Source organism: Panulirus ornatus, chromosome 19 (assembly GCF_036320965.1).
Source record: "Panulirus ornatus isolate Po-2019 chromosome 19, ASM3632096v1, whole genome shotgun sequence".
Lineage (NCBI taxonomy): Eukaryota > Metazoa > Arthropoda > Malacostraca > Decapoda > Palinuridae > Panulirus > Panulirus ornatus.
Window position 1 is genome coordinate 17,004,986 of NC_092242.1, and position 23,086 is coordinate 17,028,071.

The window sequence follows — 23,086 nt, forward strand, 5'->3', positions numbered from 1 at the left end:
CGTGGTTGATGAGTATAGCTCATTGAACTTAGTGTAGCGTCACTATGAGCAGTACTGGAGTACCTCTGATATGTCCGTGAGTGACAGTTACTCATCGATAAGTTTTCGGAATATATTCATCGCTTGCCCAAGTGCCAGAGCTATCGCTGGCTTGGAGATTGAAGGATTTGATGATACAACAGGAATCATGTCTTTGTGTTTCTTGACGCTTCCCCCAGAGAATCAGTGGCGGTTATCCCACAAAACAAACTACTAGATTATCTAAACACAAAAAAAAAACACTAGATTATCTAAATTCTCAGGGAGTCTTGCTTTGAAAGATAAATCGTTTTTGTAGTTAAAAGACATGCAGGTAGAATACGCACACTCACCGTGATGATGCAAATATACGAAAGACAAAGACGGTAATAGACAGACGGAGGCGCAGAGTCAAATGCAATGAGCAACGGAGAACAACACGGGCTGACAAGCAGACAAACTGACACGATATACCAGCCCAGATAAGCTCATGAGTCAGGCCGAGGAGCACATGTAGGAAGATCATCACCTGCTCAAGAGTGATGGTTCCTTTTGGTCATCAATAAAAGCATTTTATTACGGCAAGTTTTCGCATCTGCCATTCTTTAGATTATCAACTCTTCTCTGAGATGCTTCAGAATATTTCCCATTTCTTTAAGATGACTAGAATCAAGATATACGTATATAAGATCATGGTCAGAAAGAGTCTAAACTGCACTGTAGTTTTAAGTCTAAAATAGTGGTTCACAATGTGGTCGTTTTAGACCTCTAAGGGTTTCGATGGAAATGTGCAGAGGGTCGATGAATGTCAACAAAATTCGATTGTTATCAATAAAATTCTAGGGGTAAAATGAATTCTATCTAAATGTCTGAATAGCTGAGTGTTTATGAGATAAAGGGGAGGCCAGGCAAGTCTCAATTCCTCATATGATGAAAAACTATAACCAAATGATTTAATCATTAGGCCCATCTATCTCATTAAGAATGTAACTTCTTCAATTTATAAGGTATTTTCTGTTAGCTATTTTTGTATTATATTTTTTCAGTTCTGATATATATATATATGTATATATAAAAAGATGTTCTGGAAGGAGGTAAATAAAGTGCGTAAGACAAGGGAGCAAATGGGAACTTCAGTGAAGGGCGCAAATGGGGAGGTGATAACAAGTAGTGGTGATGTGAGAAGGAGATGGAGTGAGTATTTTGAAGGTTTGTTGAATGTGTTTGATGATAGAGTGGCAGATATAGGGTGTTTTGGTCGAGGTGGTGTGCAAAGTGCGAGGGTTAGGGAAAATGATTTGGTAAACAGAGAAGAGGTAGTAAAAGCTTTGCGGAAGATGAAAGCCGGCAAGGCAGCAGGTTTGGATGGTATTGCAGTGGAATTTATTAAAAAAGGGGGTGACTGTATTGTTGACTGGTTGGTAAGGTTATTTAATGTATGTATGACTCATGGTGAGGTGCCTGAGGATTGGCGGAATGCTTGCATAGTGCCATTGTACAAAGGCAAAGGGGATAAGAGTGAGTGCTCAAATTACAGAGGTATAAGTTTGTTGAGTATTCCTGGCAAATTATATGGGAGGGTATTGATTGAGAGGGTGAAGGCATGTACAGAGCATCAGATTGGGGAAGAGCAGTGTGGTTTCAGAAGTGGTAGAGGATGTGTGGATCAGGTGTTTGCTTTGAAGAATGTATGTTAGAAATACTTAGAAAAGCAAATGGATTTGTATGTAGCATTTATGGATCTGGAGAAGGCATATGATAGAGTTGATAGAGATGCTCTGTGGAAGGTATTAAGAATATATGGTGTGGGAGGCAAGTTGTTAGAAGCAGTGAAAAGTTTTTATCGAGGCTGTAAGGCATGTGTACGTGTAGGAAGAGAGGAAAGTGATTGGTTCTCAGTGAATGTAGGTTTGCGGCATGGGTGTGTGATGTCTCCATGGTTGTTTAATTTGTTTATGGATGGGGTTGTTAGGGAGGTGAATGCAAGAGTTTTGGAAAGAGTCGCAAGTATGAAGTCTGTTGGGGATGAGAGAGCTTGGGAAGTGAGTCAGTTGTTGTTCGCTGATGATACAGCGCTGGTGGCTGATTCATGTGAGAAACTGCAGAAGCTGGTGACTGAGTTTGGTAAAGTGTGTGAAAGAAGAAAGTTAAGAGTAAATGTGAATAAGAGCAAGGTTATTAGGTACAGTAGGGTTGAGGGTCAAGTCAATTGGGAGGTGAGTTTGAATGGAGAAAAACTGGAGGAAGTGAAGTGTTTTAGATATCTGGGAGTGGATCTGGCAGCGGATGGAACCATGGAAGCGGAAGTGGATCATAGGGGGGGGAGGGGGCGAAAATTCTGGGAGCCTTGAAGAATGTGTGGAAGTCGAGAACATTATCTCGGAAAGCAAAATGGGTATGTTTGAAGGAATAGTGGTTCCAACAATGTTGTATGTTTGCGAGGCGTGGACTATGGATAGAGTTGTGCGCAGGAGGGTGGATGTGCTGGAAATGAGATGTTTGAGGACAATGTGTGGTGTGAGGTGGTTTGATCGAGTAAGTAACGTAAGGGTAAGAGAGATGTGTGGAAATAAAAAGAGCGTGGTTGAGAGAGCAGAAGAGGGTGTTTTGAAATGGTTTGGTCACATGGAGAGAATGAGTGAGGAAAGATTGACCAAGAGGATATATGTGTCGGAGGTGGAGGGAACGAGGAGAAGAGGGAGACCAAATTGGAGGTGGAAAGATGGAGTGAAAAAGATTTTGTGTGATCGGGGCCTGAACATGCAGGAGGGTGAAAGGAGGGCAAGGAATAGAGTGAATTGGAGCGATGTGGTATACCGGGGTTGACGTGCTGTCAGTGGATTGAATCAAGGCATGTGAAGCGTCTGGGGTAAACCATGGAGGGCTGTGTAGGTATGTATATTTGCGTGTGTGGACGTATGTATATACATGTGTATGGGGGGGGGGGCCATTTGTTTCGTCTGTTTCCTTGCGCTACCTCGCAAACGCGGGAGACAGCGACAAAGCAAAAAAAAAAAAAATTAAAAAAAAAATATATATATATATATATATATATTTACGAACAAACTGCATATGAACGCGCACCTTCATAGAACGTACAAATCTCCAACAGCCAGGATCGAACCCGGGACCCCTGTGCAACGGGCAGGAGCGCTACTACTAGGCTATGATCGCCCCTAATAGGGAAACGACCGGTGTAGACCCCGTTGCTCACCAACGTGAGACGAGGGGTATTTGAGTACATAGCATTCGAATAGTCATTTCCCCATTAGGGGCGATCATAGCCTAGCAGCAGCGCTACCGCCTGTCGCACAGGGGTCCCGGGTTCGATCCAGGCTGTTGGAGGTATGTATGCTATATGTTTAACAAAGACTAGTGATTTTCTGAAGTATATTATGAAGATCAGTGTTTGTCTAAGCATATATATAAGCAGTCTGGTGACAATCTAAAGTGCATAACAAAGATCAGCGTTAGTCTTAGGTAACTAATTAAGACTAGTGGTAATCTAAAGTAAATCAAAAAGAATGGCGATAATCTGAAGCATATCAGTAGCTGTCTTAGATATATAGATCAGCGACAGTCTAAAATCAAAGACAGTACATTACACAGTAATGAACATATTACCCAGTGATCAACAAATTACGCAGTGACCAACATATTTCGAAGTGATCAACACATAACACAGGGATCAACAAATCAAGGAGTGATCATTATATTTTCCAGTGATGAATATATTACTTAATGATCAACAAACAATGCAGTTATCAACAGATAACGCAGAGATCAACAAATCAAGTAGTGATCAACAAAATACGTGGTAATCAACACATTACGTGGTGACCAACAATTTACATTGTGATCAACACTTAAAGTAGTGATCAACACATTACGTAGTAATAGACAAACAATGTCAAAACTAGATGAATTTGTCTTTCTACTATATCTGTAAACCATGGTCCCTCTTGTGAATACAAAATCTAATGTTCGTTTTCACTTAATCACAAACCCTGTGAAGGTCTATTGTATCATTCGAGTTACCAGTTACTAAGACGGATTTTCATGCTCATTCAGATCACCTTAACAACAATGAAGAATGTCATTCTCCAGCACCTCATTATTATTACATACGTTTCTGGGATAAAGCGCATTGGAGCGATGTGATATACAGGGGGCGATGTGCTGTCAGTGAGCTAAACCAGGGCATGTGAAACTATTGCTCTATACTGTATCCCGCCTGTTAGTCAACTGCTTCAGAGGGAGGAGGTAATGATCTTAATTGCATATGCATCTTCCACATCAGTTGGATAACTATTGGTAATTTCCTCATTTGTCTTGATGTATCACTACACACAGCTCAGAGGACATAATCTATCTTCAGACCTCTGGCTATAATTGTAGATAATAGATCAACAATATAAGACCGCCCTTTATCTAGCTACATAGCATAGCAGTCATTAGGATAGCATGCTGTCTAACTAGGTCATCGGCTTAACTATAGTGCTCTATGTGTCTTCTGCCATAGGTATAGTAGTGCACTGAATTATCCTACAATGTCGCCCCTACGCAGACATGATATAAAAAAAAAGACATACCACCTTACTACTTCATCAAGTCATAAGACTACAGAGAACTGATTAGAGAATATTGTGACAAAGTCTTACACAGTCTTGATGTGTTATGTTATTACATGATCATTTATAGTCATGAGTTCATCCACTGTCTGGCCGCAAGTTTAAGCTATTCGCTATGTACCTGCACCACTTATGTACAGTTACATGGCCACATATTGTACGACATGAACAGATATCAATATAGAAAATCACGTGCTATCTTTGTATTTACAATATACAGTTACAAAGACGCCCACTACAATGCTGTATCATCACATAAAATATGAAAGTCTCACTTGATCTTAGTATCGTAGAGGTGAGTCAGAAGCGGTCCGAGTTATAAACTCTCCTAAGCTAGCTTCCAAACTTGACCCTTTTGCCGGACGCCACAATGTTGGTTCACTTTCCAACTTGGTATTACTTCGTTTTTTCTCCCAAGAGCTGGCCGACTGTGTGCCTCCACCACTGGCTGGACCATGTATTTCTCGGAAAGCTGCTGCGTCACACGATTAATGTCGGGCCGTTGGGAACTCACGGGTGGGTCGTTTTAATCACTATTTCTTTCCATTCACCTAAAAAATTTGGAATGCCTTACCTAACCATATCTTTCCCAATAACTACGACTTGACACATTTGAAAAGACAGGTTTTTCACTTTCTCCAAAATTCGCAAATATTTCTTCTTGTCTCATTTCATTCATAATTCATAACCCTCTTTATATTTCACTTTAGTCCAAGCATTGATGTGGACTTTTGTTCGTGATTGAAGCCTCCAACGTAAAAAGAAAGAAAAGTGCATACTTATGAAGCCACACGCTATGTTGCTACAAAACCAATTAGTCATGAGGTCGCCCTCGTCACCCTGCCACACCACAACATGCAGATCTGCGGATCTCTAGAAACCACGAACATTACCACGGGTCAAGGGTGCAATTGAGTTACGTGCGGTACCGAACCGTGATGTGATGTGATGTATCGACGACCAGCCTGGTGAGGTAGGAAGCGCGAGTCCAGGTCACTCAGCTGACCCTCGCTCGCCAGGTTTGAGGCTGACCCCCCAGCGCCGCATCGACGGGTCAGAGACTTGGAAGCGGCATCACCAGGAAGATGAATACCCTTAATTGTGACTAATGAAAACGTCAAGCGGCTCCAGTCGTCTTGTGAATAATCAGATGCATTATAACATTGCCGAGATGAAAGATACAACGGAAACAGGTTCTCAGTGAGAGAATTGAAGAAGCAGAAAATAGCGAGGCATACATAAGACCTCACACAGATGCGTTTAGCACACGCGGGAGGGACGAGGGTGGGATTTGTGCTGGCCATATGTGGTATTCGAAACCATCGCCGTAGTAAGGTAGAGACGACATAGTACAAATGCTTTACTTTTCAGACGGTAATCTCAACGATGATGGTTCACAGTGCTACAGGAAGTCACAGGTTGAGACACCAGACGACCTGGCGTACCCCAGCGGTGGCTGTGTGGGAGGCGAGGAACATGGTAAGTTTTCCTGAAAGTTGACAAGAGAGCAAATAAGCTGCTAATATTGAATGATCCCTGATGGTAATCAGTCTTACGTTCCTGGAAATTTCATTCTTTAAAGTATATGTGTATATCAAGGCTTTACAACAGTTATCTGAAGACAGACGCTTCATCAAAGTATATGTGTATATCAAGGCTTCATAACAGTTATCTGAAGACAGACGCTTCATCAAAGTATATGTGTATATCAAGGCTTTATAACAGTTATCTGAAGACAGACGCTTCATCAAAGTATATGTGTATATCAAGGCTTTATAACAGTTATCTGAAGACAGACGCTTCATCAAAGCTGAGATATTATTTATCCATAATCATATTACATGATAAAGAAGTGATACGTCATAGACTTAACATCTGAAAAGTAGATGTGGAACCTAAATTTTTCATTTGAGGATGAGCTTAGGAAAACGACAATCTACGAAAGCTACACTGGACACCTTTCTTACGCTGAACATTTGATTAAGTTTCGTCCGTTTGCCTAAGTGTCTTTTTCCTTTAAGTGATATGTCAAAACATCTTGTAAGAGGTGACGAGTATATTATGTATGATATTTCTTTTGGGGTTGCGGTACAAGATAATTATCAAATGAAAGGTTTCCATTTATGTTACAATAGATCATTTCAGTTATCCGAAAATTATATATCGAGATGCTGTGGCGTGGGCAAACATGATTGTTTGGTATTTCGTTTTACTTTAAGTCAAAAAGAGACGAAATTCTAACCAGTCTTAGTTCATACTGATCCTTCTTCGAACGTAGCCAAAAGAAGTCTTGAAACATGTTTGAGCAGTTGTCAGATACAGAGTCCATGTTCTAATTCTAGTATCATTTATCGTATAATTTTTTTGTGTCATTTCTTCTCATTAATCCTTCACTCGTGTCGGGTAAGAGATGACAGGAATTCTGACTTAACTACCACCCGTCCTTCAACGTCTTTAACTTTGTATTTAACTTAGTAAGATGTAGATCATACGTATATGTAAATTAGCCAATATTTTGGATCATAAATGTGCTAAATGCTGACTTAGCCACTCCCTGTTTCTGAAAAACTATATGACCCTTATTGCCATTCAGCAATCGCCAATTATGAAACATCCACTCACTAGCAAAGGTTCACCCACACCACCAGTAGTCCCTAAATACCCATGAACAAAGGTCTGATCCAACCATCACCAGTCCTGGAATTGACATCCATCTATTCTGGAAGATACATGATCCTGATTATGATTCATCCGTCACTATTAATGGAATAAGTACGTAGCTCACATTCTGACACAACTACTACCTGTCACACAGAGCAAATAGTTCAAGAGCTGAGAGCCATTACCAAACCCTGCAAAATGTGATGTGTTGCCTTTCCACCCGCCACCTGCCTTGCAACATACCCGGGCCACCAAAACTATTCTTCAAACATAGGTGAAACATTAGAACACCAACGGCTTAGTTTCTGACTTAGGTACCATCACTACTGCACACATGAATGCTACAGGTAACAACAGTATGACTCTCACTGTCGCTGGGATGGAAATGTCTTAGAAACTGACTCAGGCGTACCATCAGGTCCCCTGGAACAAAGGTGGGGAAGATTATGTTTCATCCAATTATAACTATGTAGAATAACCATCTCAGGAGATAAGTCAACCCCCAAACCTGCAGTCTAGATGAGCAAAAGTTCCTTTCACTATTCCTGGAGCAGAGACGGTCTAAGTTTTGACTCCATCACAGATTATATATATGGTCCAGCTAACACCAATCCTGTACCACAGATGGTCCAAGAAGGAACTCTGCTTATACCAATCCTGCAGCATCAATACTGCAAGTACTTAGCTGGCAAATACCACACTCACATTCTGAGCCAACCAGTATCAGCCCAACATGATAAATTGTGCTGATGCTAACTCCCCAACTGTGCTTTTGGACCACCAAGACAACCCTAGTGCTGCAAGAACAGAAGTCATACCTCCCACCCTGAATTTTGGTATATCCAACCAAGCTGTGGAAGTGCCGCCACCACAAGCTTTATCTGAATAAAGTTGAAGACTTGGATGAACCTGTGACCCGGGTCACTAGACAAACGAACAACAACATTCGCAGGGACCACCCTCACAATTTCAATATGTTCGACCCCTGGTGTTTATCCACGGTCATGATCTCTTTACCTGTGAACTAAGATCTCAGGCTCACTAGCGGGATAAAGTTCTCAGATTGGACGGAGTCTATTATCAGACAGCAGAACAATAGCGTCATTGCATCTTATCGAGTTATTCAGTGGCGACATTATTCGTTTACAGAGTCAGGAACTTGGACGTTGTACAAACCCTGGCTTCCTCTGGTCTCCTCGTTCAGCAACAAAGGATGAAACTTTATCGCTAGATAGATAACAAAATATACACTCTTACTTTTTGTCTTCCTTTTGCCCTGTATGTTGTAGTCAACGGATAATATCACTACACTGCTAGTGTGTGTGTGTGTGTGTGTGTGTGTGTACGCTTCCTTTTTCACCTCGGACAAAATCAACTATTTGTTTTGGAAACGACTAATGCCTTCGTCAGGTCTTCAGAGAATGATAGATCATTGTTGTTAGATTTCAGTTTATTATAACCATTCACATTAAAACATATTTTTGTCTTCTCCAAAAAAAAAGAAAAAAGTAATGTAAGTTATTCAGAAGGATCATTTTACCTTCTCATCACCCGTCAGTCACGACACTGGTACACCAAAAGGTATTCAATATCATGTTGTAGATCAGTGTGATAAGCTCTGCAGGCCAGAGATTCAAGCACGATAACGAGGCAGGGGAGGAGGAGGAGCGAGAACACATGGGAAAGAAAGATAACGAAAGAACCTGACGGTCAGTGGCGAGGTTATCTACTGGTGGAGAATGATAGCAAATTAGAATTCTTATCTATATAGATGGAAGCAGGATAGCGTAGTGGAATGTCCATGAGGCGAAGGAGGATTCTTGAGCTAGTGTGAACATATGTAAAGTTACAAAAAGGAAATATAGGATGATGAAGGTCAATAATGCAGTTGCCTCGAGATAGTTTCAGTATTAACATAATAGAAAGCATTCAGAGTGTGACCAATTACGAACAGGTGTGTAACAGGTGTTACTGTGTATAAACGTGACAGATCACGAATAGGTGATTCACCAGATGTGTCACTGTGTATAAACGTTTGTTATATGATTACTATACCTAATGTTATGAACTCATCGTGCAAAATATCGCTGTATCCAATATCATTTTCATATATATTTCCTGAGAATATTCAGGCATGAAACATAAAATAAGAAAGAAAATGCCTGGATGCTTCCTTAGTAAATGAGAAAACAGTGCGAGGTTGATTCCTTTTCTCTCCTGCACACAAGATGTTATCCAATACAAGATGAATTCATGTCACTGATGAAGAATCTGATTTCATTGAGAGAGATGCTCAGCAGCGTCAACCAAGTGGTGTGATATCAAATGTAGTGGATGAAAAATCTGCAATCATTCTTACGCATTTATAATCAGAAGTTCATGTCACAATATTAAATGTCTACTACACAAATATCGTATCGACAAAGCATCTACTTCTGTAAACGTGATTGTTTACCCGGATGTGAGGTCAGACCCGAGAGAGAGAGAGAGAGAGAGAGAGAGAGAGAGAGAGAGAGAGAGAGAGAGAGAGAGAGAGAGAGAGAGAGAGAGAGAGAGAGAGAGAGACCTTCGTTCATCATAAGTTAAATGCTGCATAAAGTTACACCTAATCTCCGCTACTAGTGTGCTAAGGCAGCAGTTACTGGCATGAATTGCTTGAGACCTGAAGAACATTTCAGAGCTCCTGATCTGTCGCTTGCCCACGCTTCTCTTGACATCCCTGCTTTGCGAACGAAGGTTTGATACGGTGGTGGTAGATGCATTTTATCAAAGATGGTCTAAGGCTGGGTCATCCTGTCTTGTGTTCTTTATTCTTTGACCATCATGGGAGGTCAGTGATCTAAGGCTGTGTTCTAATGTATCGCATTTTCTGTTCTTTACTATCGCACGAACGATTTGGGTCCACATGCATTTCGTTCTTTGTTCTCGATCCATCGTTGAGATGGATTGTCTAAGGTTTGTTTCTACTCCTTTCTCCTTTTTTTTTTTTTGTCGCTTTCTTTGTTCATTGACTGTCGTCAAAACGATTGATCTAAGAATGGGTCGTCTTCTGCTGCGTTCTTTGTTGTATGACCATCGTTCGGACGAGTGGTCTGAACCCTGTAATGGTACCTACATCACATACTGTTGCTTTGGTTTTGATTCACATGGAAGTATCGACATCTTTATACCAGACTTTAGGTGGGTACTGATGGCCGTGAATTTGACGTGCTTTTACCCGTAATTGACCAATTTTCTTATACCTGCTTCTACCGCAGGAGGAATATATATATATATATATATATATATATATATATATATATATATATATATATATATATATATATATATATATATATATATATATGTCTCTCTATATTTATACGTCTTAATATATGAAAACGAGGCTTTTACACTTGAAAAAAAAGAACAATGATTTCCTCGTCTGCCTTGAGAAGAACTAAATCTCCCATGAAGAAGGTCGGTGTCCAGCAGCGACCGGAAGCCACTGCCAGCCGTAGGACGTCAATTGCTGACAAAGCCTTTCGGGCACAACGTGTCCAGCATGCCGCCAGCCCCTCACCATTACGCTATCTGTTGCAAAAACAGCTTCCTCGTCTGCACAAAGACTGTGAACCTCTTCTCCTATGACGGACGCGTGAAGCTGCAGGATAAGCAAAGTCAAGTGGTTGCCACATATGTTCCATAATACTGGTAAAAAAAATGAAATAGAAATGTGTCGTATGACAGCATTTGATTCCCTGATGAAGAAGAGAGAGAGAGAGAGAGAGAGAGAGAGACAGAGAGAGAGGAGGAAGTCACGACAGGGATATTAAACGTACGTAAGTTTTTCTTTGTATGTTTTCGAGAATCGCTTTCGGTTGATATTTTCTGGGAAATCAGATTATTCCTCGAGAGTGACAGTGCTTAGCTGCAAGGGAATATTGCTGACATTTTTTTATGATGTTATCCAGCATCCTCAAAAACCAGACCGATGCTTGCTCTCTGCACCGGAAATATTTTCATAAAATAGTAACAGTGCGTGTGCGCGTATGTTTTGGCCGGCCATACACCTAAGAGAGTCTCGGCCTTCTATATATATCTGTCTGTCTTTTTGTCTGTCTTCGTCTGTTTGCAAATGTCTTTTTATATAGATATTTCAAACACAGTTTATCCACCAGACAATCTAATTCGATGCAACTCTTGGGAAATCACGTCATCAGAAGTTCCCATGAAAGTCTCCCACATACTAAAACGACTTATGTATATATATATATATATATATATATATATATATATATATATATATATATATATATATATATATATATATATATATATATATATGAAAAAGGGGAGTGCGATGGAAAGTGGTTAAGGTATAAAGATACTACTTCGACTTCATAATTAAGTCACAGTCTGAGACTGCTTTTGTGCCACTTTTTCCCATCCTCCATCAGTACGACTCATTGTGTAGGTGGAATATTCTGTCGTGGGGGTGTGGGAACGGGTGAAATTGTTGGCCATAGTCTTGCAAGCCTGGGAGCATCTATGAAGGTGGAGCAACAGCCGTGAAAGTTTAATGGTACGTATCTGGAGGTGTGAAAACAGTGTTATGTATATAGGCACAGTCCTGGGGATGTGGTAAATTACTGGAGGATGTGCAAGAGTAAGACGAGGGTTATGGGGAAATTTTTAAGTCATCAAATAAGTCGTGGTACGTATGCATATATAGGAAATAATACATAGGAGCAAGGATGTTTGTTTGAGTGTGGAGACGTTTGTGTATGTGTGGAAACATTTGGAAAGATGTGGAAGCTTTCGTGTAGATAGTCGGTGGGGCGTGTAAAATGACGTGGAAATGTGGGAATGATCGTTAGAAATGGGACAAAACTTAGAAGTCGGATATGATGTGGAATAGGCATTGAAGATTGCAAAAAATCTAATAGCAGTGTGGGGACGATTGTAGAAATAAGAGAACTCTACTGAAGTTGTAGAAGCGACGGGGGATTAATGGGAACTATAGTGGAAGAACATTCATACCGAGATGAATCAAAAAAAAGTTAAACCGTACAGTTCACATTCTCAGATGCAAGTTCCCAGTCATAGGGTTCGTCCAACTCTCCGAGCGAGCATAGTAACCCACATTGTCAGACAGCAACTCACTCAGCAAGACTGAGGGAGACAGGAGCAGTCACTAACCGCCTGAAAGCATCATTATCAACTTAACGCTGTGTCACGGTCCCACGGCTCTCTCTCATCTTTCGCTCTCTCTCTCTCTCTCTCTCTCTCTCTCTCTCTCTCTCTCTCTCTCTCTCTCTCTCTCTCTCTCTCTCCTCACCCACCACCCATCACATCACTGGGAACCGGACCAGGGGTAGAGTCAGGAAGTAGAGGATCGGCAGTAGCGTGCGTTCTGTATTGGTTTAATGGCGTAGTCGTGAAATGAGTATTGGCAGGAGCCCGGTGGCCCCCACACGCATACAGAGGCAAGGGGGGCATCACCGTGATCGGTCTGCTCGCTGACGTGCACCTGGGTAATGATGATGGCTGCATGGATTACTATGAATACACGTACACCTGTGCTTATGATCCCACACCAATGCACACGAACCTACTCCGCCACCGTTGTGGTGGGCGGGCTACGTATCTTGGTATTCCCAGTCGAATGGTCGTTGATCCCGCTCACTTCGAGGTATCACAGGTCGGACTGGTGGGGCAGTGTTTGATATATAAGTTCGTCTTCGAACACTTCAGAGAACAGGGTTTTAATGGAGACAGACACTCCGTAACTGGATTAATTAACGTGTAATGAGTAATGTTTATGATTTGCGGTGCAGTCTTCATTTTCAATGGAATATACTCTACCATTAACAATTAATGGTGATGTAACCCACCAAACAAATATATTTCCCAAGCACTTCGGAATGAACAGCTGAGGAAAGAATTTCAGAATGTATCTACTGCTTTATTTAAGATTAAATATAGATGGAGAAAGGATTGCCTAAATAGATGACGAGGTGAGCCATTTGTATGATGTAATCACAGATTTCCCTGAGTTTAACCCAGGTGCAAACTGGTTAAGACCAGTGAGTTACAGCGGTGATATCACTTCGTTTTATCGGATGATAGTAACAAGCGGTCTGATGGGTTATTTAGCCAATGGTTATGTCCACGACTGGGGGAGTGACGATGCACCATCCAGCAACACACAAATCAATGTTCGTGTGTTGTTGAACCGCTCACTCGAAATAGGAAGGCTCTCTCTTTCTCTCTCTCTCTCTCTCTCTCTCTCTCTCTCTCTCTCTCTCTCTCTCTCTCTCTCTCTCTCTCTCTCTCTCTGTACCATGTCGTCAAACTGACACTGATATAAATTGCTGCACAAGCAAGGATCGGCGAGCAACTCCACTGACGTGTCTTCTCGACTCGCTGACCTGAAACACAAAGAGGCTTTTCGGACCTCAGGGTTGCGCTGGGGAGATCTCTGTGGTCCATCTATTTTCGTCCGTCATGTGTCGGGGGTCTTGTCATCGCTAGGAGGGTTATCCTTTCGCAGTCCTTTGCTCCATGTGTCAGTAGCGCCCTCTGGGGCATGTGTGTTACTGGATGTTAACACGACCAAGGTATTCATACATGTCGTATTCACCACATTCGTTCGCGTCACCTTCGCTACGCTCATGTCACTGGTGCATTCAACCTCGACACCGTCCTGTGTGTTTGTAAGGCGATGGTCGCTGGCGCTAAGGTGTTTCCATTCTGAGTATCTCGCAGTTTTCGTCAGGAGGTTTACCAAGAGAGAGAGAGAGAGAGAGAGAGAGAGAGAGAGAGAGAGAGAGAGAGAGAGAGAGAGAGAGAGAGAGAGAGAGAGAGCATATCTACCATGTAACTCTGGATGGCCCCAACATAAAGCAAAATGTCGTCATACGCACTCTCTCTCTCTCTCTCTCTCTCTCTCTCTCTCTCTCTCTCTCTCTCTCTCTCTCTCTCTCTCTCTCTCTCTCTCTCTCTCTCTGTCCCCAGTGGTACTAGATCACGAATCCTCACTATCTCCTCTACAGCATCACCACTATGAATGATCTCCCCTCCCTTCCAGCCATGGGTATTGGTGATCATCAGAAAGCCTCGTCGGAGACCACTGGGGTGGCACTAACCTCTCAGACAGAGTCGAGCTTCTTATCCTCATATCGACGACACACAGACGTCCTCGTGTAGACAGTACATATTGTGTCATCCTGATTGTAAGGTGAACATAAGGAGGGGAGGCTGAGGAATGAGTGATAAATGATGGTGAGAGATGAGTAAGGGATGAGTGAGTGAGGTTGAGTGTTTGGGTAGGTTGAAGGCGAAGTGGTGAACAGGTGAGCTAAGGTAAATGTTGAGTAAGTAAAGTCGGGGGATGGGTAGGTGAGATTTGATTATAGGTAGGTGGGTGAAATATCATTGTGTTGGGTTTGTACATCTGATTGATGGGTTGATGAAAAAGGGAAGGATACGTAAGTGTGGACCATGGCCAGGTGAAGGTTGATGATGGGGTCGTGTAGGTGAATATGGGTGGGTGAAAATTAATGACGGTAAGGTGAAGCTGAATGATGAGTAGGTGAAAGTGAATGATGAACCAGCAAAAATGAGTGGTGGGAACAAAAAGAAAATTAGTTACCGAATAGATTGGACATATATGATGTAATACAGTAATGGGTGCAAAAATTATCATTAAAGTAATTAACTTCAGCACGACACATGAATCTAGAAAATGTATTTTCTGACTCAAGGGCAAAAAACTCACGGAAAGAGAAACTCGTTCAGTGAAGGAATGAGAGTTATTGATTCATTAGAGATGAAATTATGTTGATCCACTTCTTGAAGACGAGATCTTCCAATATAGATATACAACCAAATTACATGTAGAACATGCCAATGGTTTCTACGAATTCAATTTTACAAAATCTTACAAAGAATCAATTTTTCCAGCATTTTTCTCGGTTATAGACCAAAGTTACAACGGCAGTCGTATGAAACACATCGTAAGATTCTGTGCTTAAAGTTTTACCCGAGCTAGAAATCAGTACTTTATATTACCATATATTCTTATGGAGAATCTTGAACTAATACTGTCATAGAGAAAAATATTCTCTGTCGCAAAATATTGGTTCAGTCAAGATTATGAAGCAATCACAGTTTCAACTTTCGATGAATTCAGAACCCAGACAATATTGACTCTGACGTATTCATCCGCGTTTATCAGTGACCATGATTCACATTGCCTCTGAAGCTCTTCTACAGTGATTCATACTAAGGTTCATATGCTTATTTATAACTGTGCTCCGTGCGTCAGAAAACAATTCACTGGTGACGAAATTATGATTACGAGGGCAACAATATAGCTCCTAGGTCTCAGCTAGCTGGCACGTCCAGCAGTGTCATGACTCAAGATCTCCCTTCGTTCACATCGTCGACATGCGAGCCTTGTATCGCTCCATGTGACTACAGTTCATTGATTCATAAAAAAGAATCATGGCATCCTTAAGAGTACGCCCTTTGGGTTGAAGACAGAAGAAGTATCAGTAAGAAAATAATCATCTTAATCATCATTAGCAGGAAATGACAGAAGTCTCATGTCGCGGTAAGCTGGCGACACCTGGCAGCGTACCAATTGCTCTTCGTTCACATCGTCGACACTCACACACTAGGAATCGCTTCACATACAACCGGGCAGTTCATGAGGCTTTTGTTTTTTCCTTGTCCACACGACGCACGGCTCACGAGCTCCTTAAGTCTTTGTGAAACAAAGCAAGAGCGGGTTCTGGTGAGAAAATACTCAGCTCCCTTCCGCATGTTTGAATCATAAGAAACTCAAACCTGATATACATCCGTGGGAAAACCCAAGATCGTTATGTTATTGTCTGGTGCCAACATGTCAGTAAGTTATCAAGAGAAGAAATGTGTGATTATATAACGAACACCAGATGATTGATTCTTTGTTCTCTTCATATTACTAACTTCGCCAATAAGCTTCCAACAGCGAAAAACAGACCAATGCTTCAAGCGCGGTTCGTCAGTCTTTGGTGGGAACTTAAACCCCTAAACTGGTCACGCTTCTCAATTTGTTTCTATCCTCCTAAGGGTAATGATGGAATACAATGTTCCTTGTGTACTTTCCAAACTTCCTTATGCCTGTGACCACTACATCATAAACTCAGATTAAAGAAAACTTATTCATAGAACTCACAGCAATATTAGAATAGATATCAAAGATTCATGTATTCCATCTAAACAATTAAGAAAATGGTGGCCCATGGAGATAGGGAGGCATTCTTCAAGTGGGTGATATAGTGAGTTGACCGCAGCTTTAAGAGGCAACAACCTAATGCTCCGAATTATGTACGTGTCACTATTTCTAGCTTTGCTCGGTACATATATTGCGCCACCAGTAGAAGAAGAGGCCTTTTTCGCTTAACTTAACCTCCTGATCATGTTGACCTGACAATACAAATACTACAATCAACCTTTATAACATGATAACCTGACTCCCTCCATGTAAAGACTTAAACCCTGGATTACAACATTCTGACTCTTTTGGGTCTAAATTTTCCCGTAGAGATTACGACGAATCTAACCCTCTGTTTACGACGAATTTAACTTCCTAATTACCCTCTCCCTAAGAGGTGTCGGATTTATCCTCTCTAGTACGACAACCGTGTCGTGTGGAGATATCAAATTTGCCCCTTCGTCACAAAGAGCCCATCATGTAGAGACGTTGAATTTAGTCTTTAAGCACAACGAGTACATCCTTTGTGGATGTTTAGTTTGCCCTCATTCGCCACAAAGATCGTATCACGTGGAGATATGGCATTTTCCTCCTTGAGTCTGGCGACTTTAGCCCTTTGAATGAGAGGATTAAACTCCAATTGTAAATATATGCCCTAAGAGAGGATGGCGAATATTAGCCATAAAAAAATACACCGACTTCAAGGACAGCACTGGGAGAGAACCATAGCAAAATGTATGGACTTGAGAGCGCGTCTTCTTGGTGTCGCTGTCTCCATATGTCTTTACCCCATGACTCTCCTCCTCCTCGGCTCCTGCAGTGTCTCTGCCTCACGTCTGGGTTAATCCAAGTGAGACTGTCCTCCCAAGCATGATAGCCCTGCGGTGTGTGTCCGTGTCTGGATTTAAGCTTCTTTAATCTTTTTTCTTACGCTCTCGTGGAGGACATTATGCTGCGTAATTCTAATCACACCAAACGTATGACGAGTCACACGTGACCACCAGTGATAAAGAGCGTGTAAGAGCTGAGTGGAGAGGGGGAGGGAAAAATCAGCTGAGTGAGAAGGGAATCAGGAGAACATAGATACAATAGGAGAATATGACGTCCTCAGGAGGTTAGTGCTAGTGTGAGCGCGTGATCTGTTGTATTCCGTGACTTTTATCAACAACTCAGTGGTTGTTAGTTAGTGATGCTTGACAAGGTGAACATCATGGGGGAGGGAGAGGTCTATTTCCGAAGTGGTGCGGTGGATAAACCCGAGATATGAGAGACGGAGAGACAGACAGAGGCAGAGATAGAGAGACAGACAGACACAGACAGAGAAGAGATAGAAAAAAATTATATGCCTATAAAGAGAAATACATAACAAGATATAACTCGGAATCCACAGTACAAAGACACACAGTTCAGCACACAAAAACACTCGCAAGCTTTCTTCTTTATACAAAGAACTCGCCAAATCATAAACCATGACGTGGACGCAGATATTAACCAAGATTACTAATGATTTATTCCCAAACAAAAAAGTAACAATACATTATCAATAGCCAGTTTTAATATTCCCTAATTGACGCTTGCATCCCTCCTTAAAGCTATCAGTAATGACGAATCTCCCTCGCAATATTATGGCTTAATTGTTATCATAGGTCGTTAACTAATGAATATGGTAAGCCGGCTGTAAAGTTATATTTACTCTTCCAGTAAATAGATATCTGAGCAGAAAATATGTCATATTGATGACAATTATGAATTACACTTGAACTGCCATTTGGAAGAATCGTTAAATCTTCTTTTTTTTCAAGGCTTGTTACACATGCGGTAGTCATAATCAATCTAGACCTAATTACTTCACATTCACAGAGAGAAATGCAAACATCAGTATAACCAGAGAAGTTCCTCTAAGATAATAGTAAAAGTGTTATGTTTTCTTGTATCATTTTCTTGAAGTCGTTGCGGAGGGAAAGACTCCATACATCACAACACTATCCTGCCCCCACCCGCGACCCTTGCCCGAGCACTGTCTTAACCCGGCGACCCGCCTCTCTCCTCAGAGGGGGTTGCTTTCCAGGATTTATATCATGTGTTTAGACGTCGTGCGGCGCGGCGGTGTTGGGGCTTTATATAAATAACCTGTGGCTGACTCTCCATTTTCTCCTCCTTTCCCTTAGACCTCGATGTCCGTTCTCTGACCTCTGATCCGAGAAAAAGAACTCTTTTTTTTTTTCCCCTAGTGTTTTTCTTGAGTCTACTTGACCACAAGGAACTAGTTCCACTATTACAAAGATTTTCATGACAATCCAGTATACGACGAAGGTTTGGCTACATGTCTCTAATAGACGTCGCACTTCTCTTACATTTCCCATTCATGCCCGCTCCTCCCAAGCCTCGAAGTTCCTCGGATTTTCTCACCATTTTCAAAGTCTTTCCCAGCTCCTCCCAGCACCCTTCTCTGAGAAGGTCTTGACCTCGATTCTCCTACGTGTCTGGGGAAGGCCAACGGGTCACGGTCTTCATCTGGGTCTCATGCTGGCAGGTTGAAGGTGTCCAAGCAAGGAAAATAAGAAGAGGTTCATGATGCAGCCGAGATACAGAGGGAAATAGGGTGTACTGGCAAAAGCGTACTGGTGAGGAACGTACTAGTTATGGGAATGTTGTCATGATGGACGGTTCTGATGGCGTAGCGTACCGGTGGCAAATGTACTTCCAAGGATGTAGTGGTGGAGAGTGTGCTAATGGGAGTGTAGTGGTGGAGAGTGTGCTACTGGGAGTGTATTGGTGGAGAGTGTGCTACTGGGAGTGTAGTGGTGGAGAGTGTGCTACTGGGATTGTATTGGTTGTGGAGTTTGTTGCGAGGGTGTACTGGTGGAAGTGTCCAAGTAAGAATCTACTGGTAGTGGAGTGTGATGTATGGGAACGTACAGTTGACGTATATCTGTAGAAGTATATTGGTGGACAGTGTACTGGTAGCTTAGTTTATCTTTGAGCAGTGTATTATTAGTGTTCAGGAGTGCACTGAGTGTACTTGTAAGGAGAGCACTGGTGGAGAGTGTGCTTTTGGGAAATGTGTTGGGGGCGAAGAATATTGGTGAGAACGTTTTTGCACTGGTGTCCTGATCTGGAGAGTACTGATCGTGTCGCGTATTGATGGTGTAATATACTTGTGGGAACGTACAGCTGGGATGTTTGCTGGTATGTTTGGGCACAGCAGTAGGTATGGGAAGCCCCATCTACCTACCCATATTCCATGACCTCGATGTGACCCATCGTGCCCTGTTCCCTACTTACCTTGCACCCTACCTCTACCTGGGATGTGATATAATGCTGCTCTGTTCTCCATTTCACTCAACCTGTCTCGTTCCCAACCTGCAGAAGGTGACCTCCCGTGTTGCCTGTCACTACCTGGGAGACATCCCAATATCACAGAGGGAGCGTGACCTCCAATTGCTATACTCTGCCTCGAATGTTTAAAGTTCTGGTGTGTAGCGTCCTGGGAAGAATTGCGCTGGAGGGTAATGGGGTAGAGGTGGTGTACTTAGTGTACTGGTGGTCGAATGTACTGTTGATGGAGTGTGCTGGTGATGAAGAGAGAAAGGAAGAACAGAAGCAAAAGAATCAAGAGAGAGCAAGAAGGACAATAAGGAACTAGTGTGTGTAAGAAAAGAAGAGGTAAAGGAAAGAGAAAATATGATGAAAGAAAAAAGAAGAGAAAAGGAAAATAGGAGAGGACAAAAGTGGACCTTTAAAAAAAAGATGAAAAAGAAGCAGATTAAGAAGATGCAAGAAAATATAAAAGATGGAATATGAAAGACAAAAGTTCATCAAAGTCGAAAATGATAAATGATAATGAGAAGTATAAAAGAAGGAATAGAAAGAAGAAGAAAAGACAGAAAACGAAAAAGACAGAACTGATTAAAAAACAGAAAAAAAAAAACATAAGCAGCAGCAGTAGCTGACACATCATGAGGTCTTCACATGAGGGAACCAGTCGCTTTCCTCATTGAAAATACAAATTAATTTCAATAAGCAAATAAATCTATTGAGTTCGTATCAAAGACTGCCGTGAATATCAAAGTACTACATTAACATTTATATGAGATAAACATACCTACATCAAGTTGTCCCTGACACAAAAGGACACGTACAACGAAATGTACACATGTTACGCTATGACTAAAGTCATGTCAAGCTAGCGTTGAGAGCAGCAGCTTTTGCCTTGCATAGCCCAGGTCAAGGGGTCATACTCAAAGTCCTGTCCTCTCCCTGGTTCTTATTGCTGGAGATGTGATAGGGGAGGTCATGTGTCTTCATCAAGCGTCAATAACCGGTTCCATCAGTGTCTGGTCGAGCGAGGGGACCGGTTGGGGTCGGTAGGATACGAGGCCCACCGAGTCCTGTGTTATTGGTCTTCATGATGATGGGGGATCACAAAGCGTGGGTCAGGGAGTGTCCCCCCTCCTCCTGTGATCCAGGGAGGGAGGGATGGGGTAACAAAGGTTCGTCCTGGCTATATACGATGGATCGTGCCTGCCGTGCCAGTCACGTCGGGCCTTTGTTCCGGAGTTCATCACTCATGAAGAAGACGGTTCATTTCCTCCCCCCAACACCCCACCTCCACCTAACCCAACCCCTCCCAACGTTTCGCCCTCTTTTTGAGCTCTGAACAAAACCATATGCTCTGATTTTCCTCCCGTCGATGTTTAGGGCTATGAGCAACGGTATCTTTCCCTGCGTATGTCTATGGTGAAGTTAATGATACCTCCTCATTCGACTCGTGTCTTAGTTTCCAGAGCTGCTCAGGGTCATGCTTGCCTTCATGTGAAGGTCTGTTATTGTCTGTCTACCGACTGGTGAGGGGAGTCAACAGAGCGAAACCTCACATCGACTGTCTTGATGATCTGATACTAAAACAAACTGATGTTCAAAGTAACCTCAAAAGTTTCATATTATACTTCGAAATATATGCACCTGCACAAAACAGGAAGACTAAACATAGAAAACTGAATTACGGGGAAAGGTAAAGGGTCATTAGATTTCTCCATCATAAAAGAAAGAAGAGTGAGGAGTGTTTTGAGGTTAGCCTCCAAGCCTTGCAAAAAGTCTGATAATGACAACATCAAGCGGTTCTTCGAGCAATGCAAGGAAAGAACAAGCAGATGCCAAAACATGAAATCAAACAAGAAACTTGTATATAAAGCTATGGATAGATTTTTGAGAATGGTGGAAGGATGGATCAACCTAAGGGAATAGGGAAAGTGGACAGCTTACAGGTGCTTAAAGAGTTGTATGATGGTAAAGAAAGTTTAAAAGACAAGGCCTCAGTGCGGTTGATCTCCTTCTGTACAGCACTGATAGGTAATCCTATACGCACACAAAAAAGATATCTTGCAAGTTCACTTTCCTCTCACATTTCATTCTTTTTGATTATTGCCATGTGTGAGAAATTTGAAACTCATTCCTGTAGGTCATGCAGGTGAGAAGCCTTTTTTTCCACTCATCAACGTGTGTTTCTCAGAAAACTCTCGATGAGGTTGCTATAAAAGTAAAGAAAAAAAGTTCCATGCAGTTAATGGAAAAATTTACATACAGTAACGAAATGCATAAGTTGCTTTTTCTGAGAATCTTAAATCACTATGTTATCAGCGCCACTCTATAGATACGTAAAAATCAAGGCCAATGTGATGACAAAATTTCAACAAAAGACTAAAACTGGTTACATATATATATATATATATATATATATATATATATATATATATATATATATATATATATATATATATATATATATATATATATATATATATATATACTTTTTATCAAAGAAGAAGGAAAGACACTATATCTATTACTGATTTAGGAAAAAGGGCAATAGCTCCTAGCTGATTTAACTCCAGAGAGAAGCATTAGCATATATGCCTGACGTTTGAGTAAAAAAGTTGTAAAAAAGTAAATTATGAGGTTCTGTTATCATGAAGCGCTAAAGACTATGTTGAAAGTACTATATGATATTCAATTAAGATGATTTTCCATGGAGATATTGATAATCAGCGAGGATGAAGGGTAAGTACATACACTAAGATATAATTATTGAACACATACGTATACTTAGAAATTTAATCATAGGAAACGTGTCTAACCTGTAATATACCCACATAAATAGCTGGACAATTATGGTCTATCATGGCCAAAGAACTATATAATAATCATTTTCCATCGTGGGTCATGAACAATATAGAAATTACTCACCATTACGGACCACCGTCAAACGTCTATGAACATAAATGCGAGGGAATTTTGGCTCGAAGGATAAGAAGATAATGCTTCGGTAGTTGCTTCTACAGGACGCTCTCTCTCTCTCTCTCTCTCTCTCTCTCTCTCTCTCTCTCTCTCTCTCTCTCTCTCTCTCTCTCTCTCTCTCCTCTCTCTCTAACAACAAATCTACGCTAATTCAGCCTTCATCAGCACGGGAGGACTTGTCCGTCTCTTGCAAGAGAGACCAGAGCGTGGAGCTGTGTAATACAATCAGTGTAGA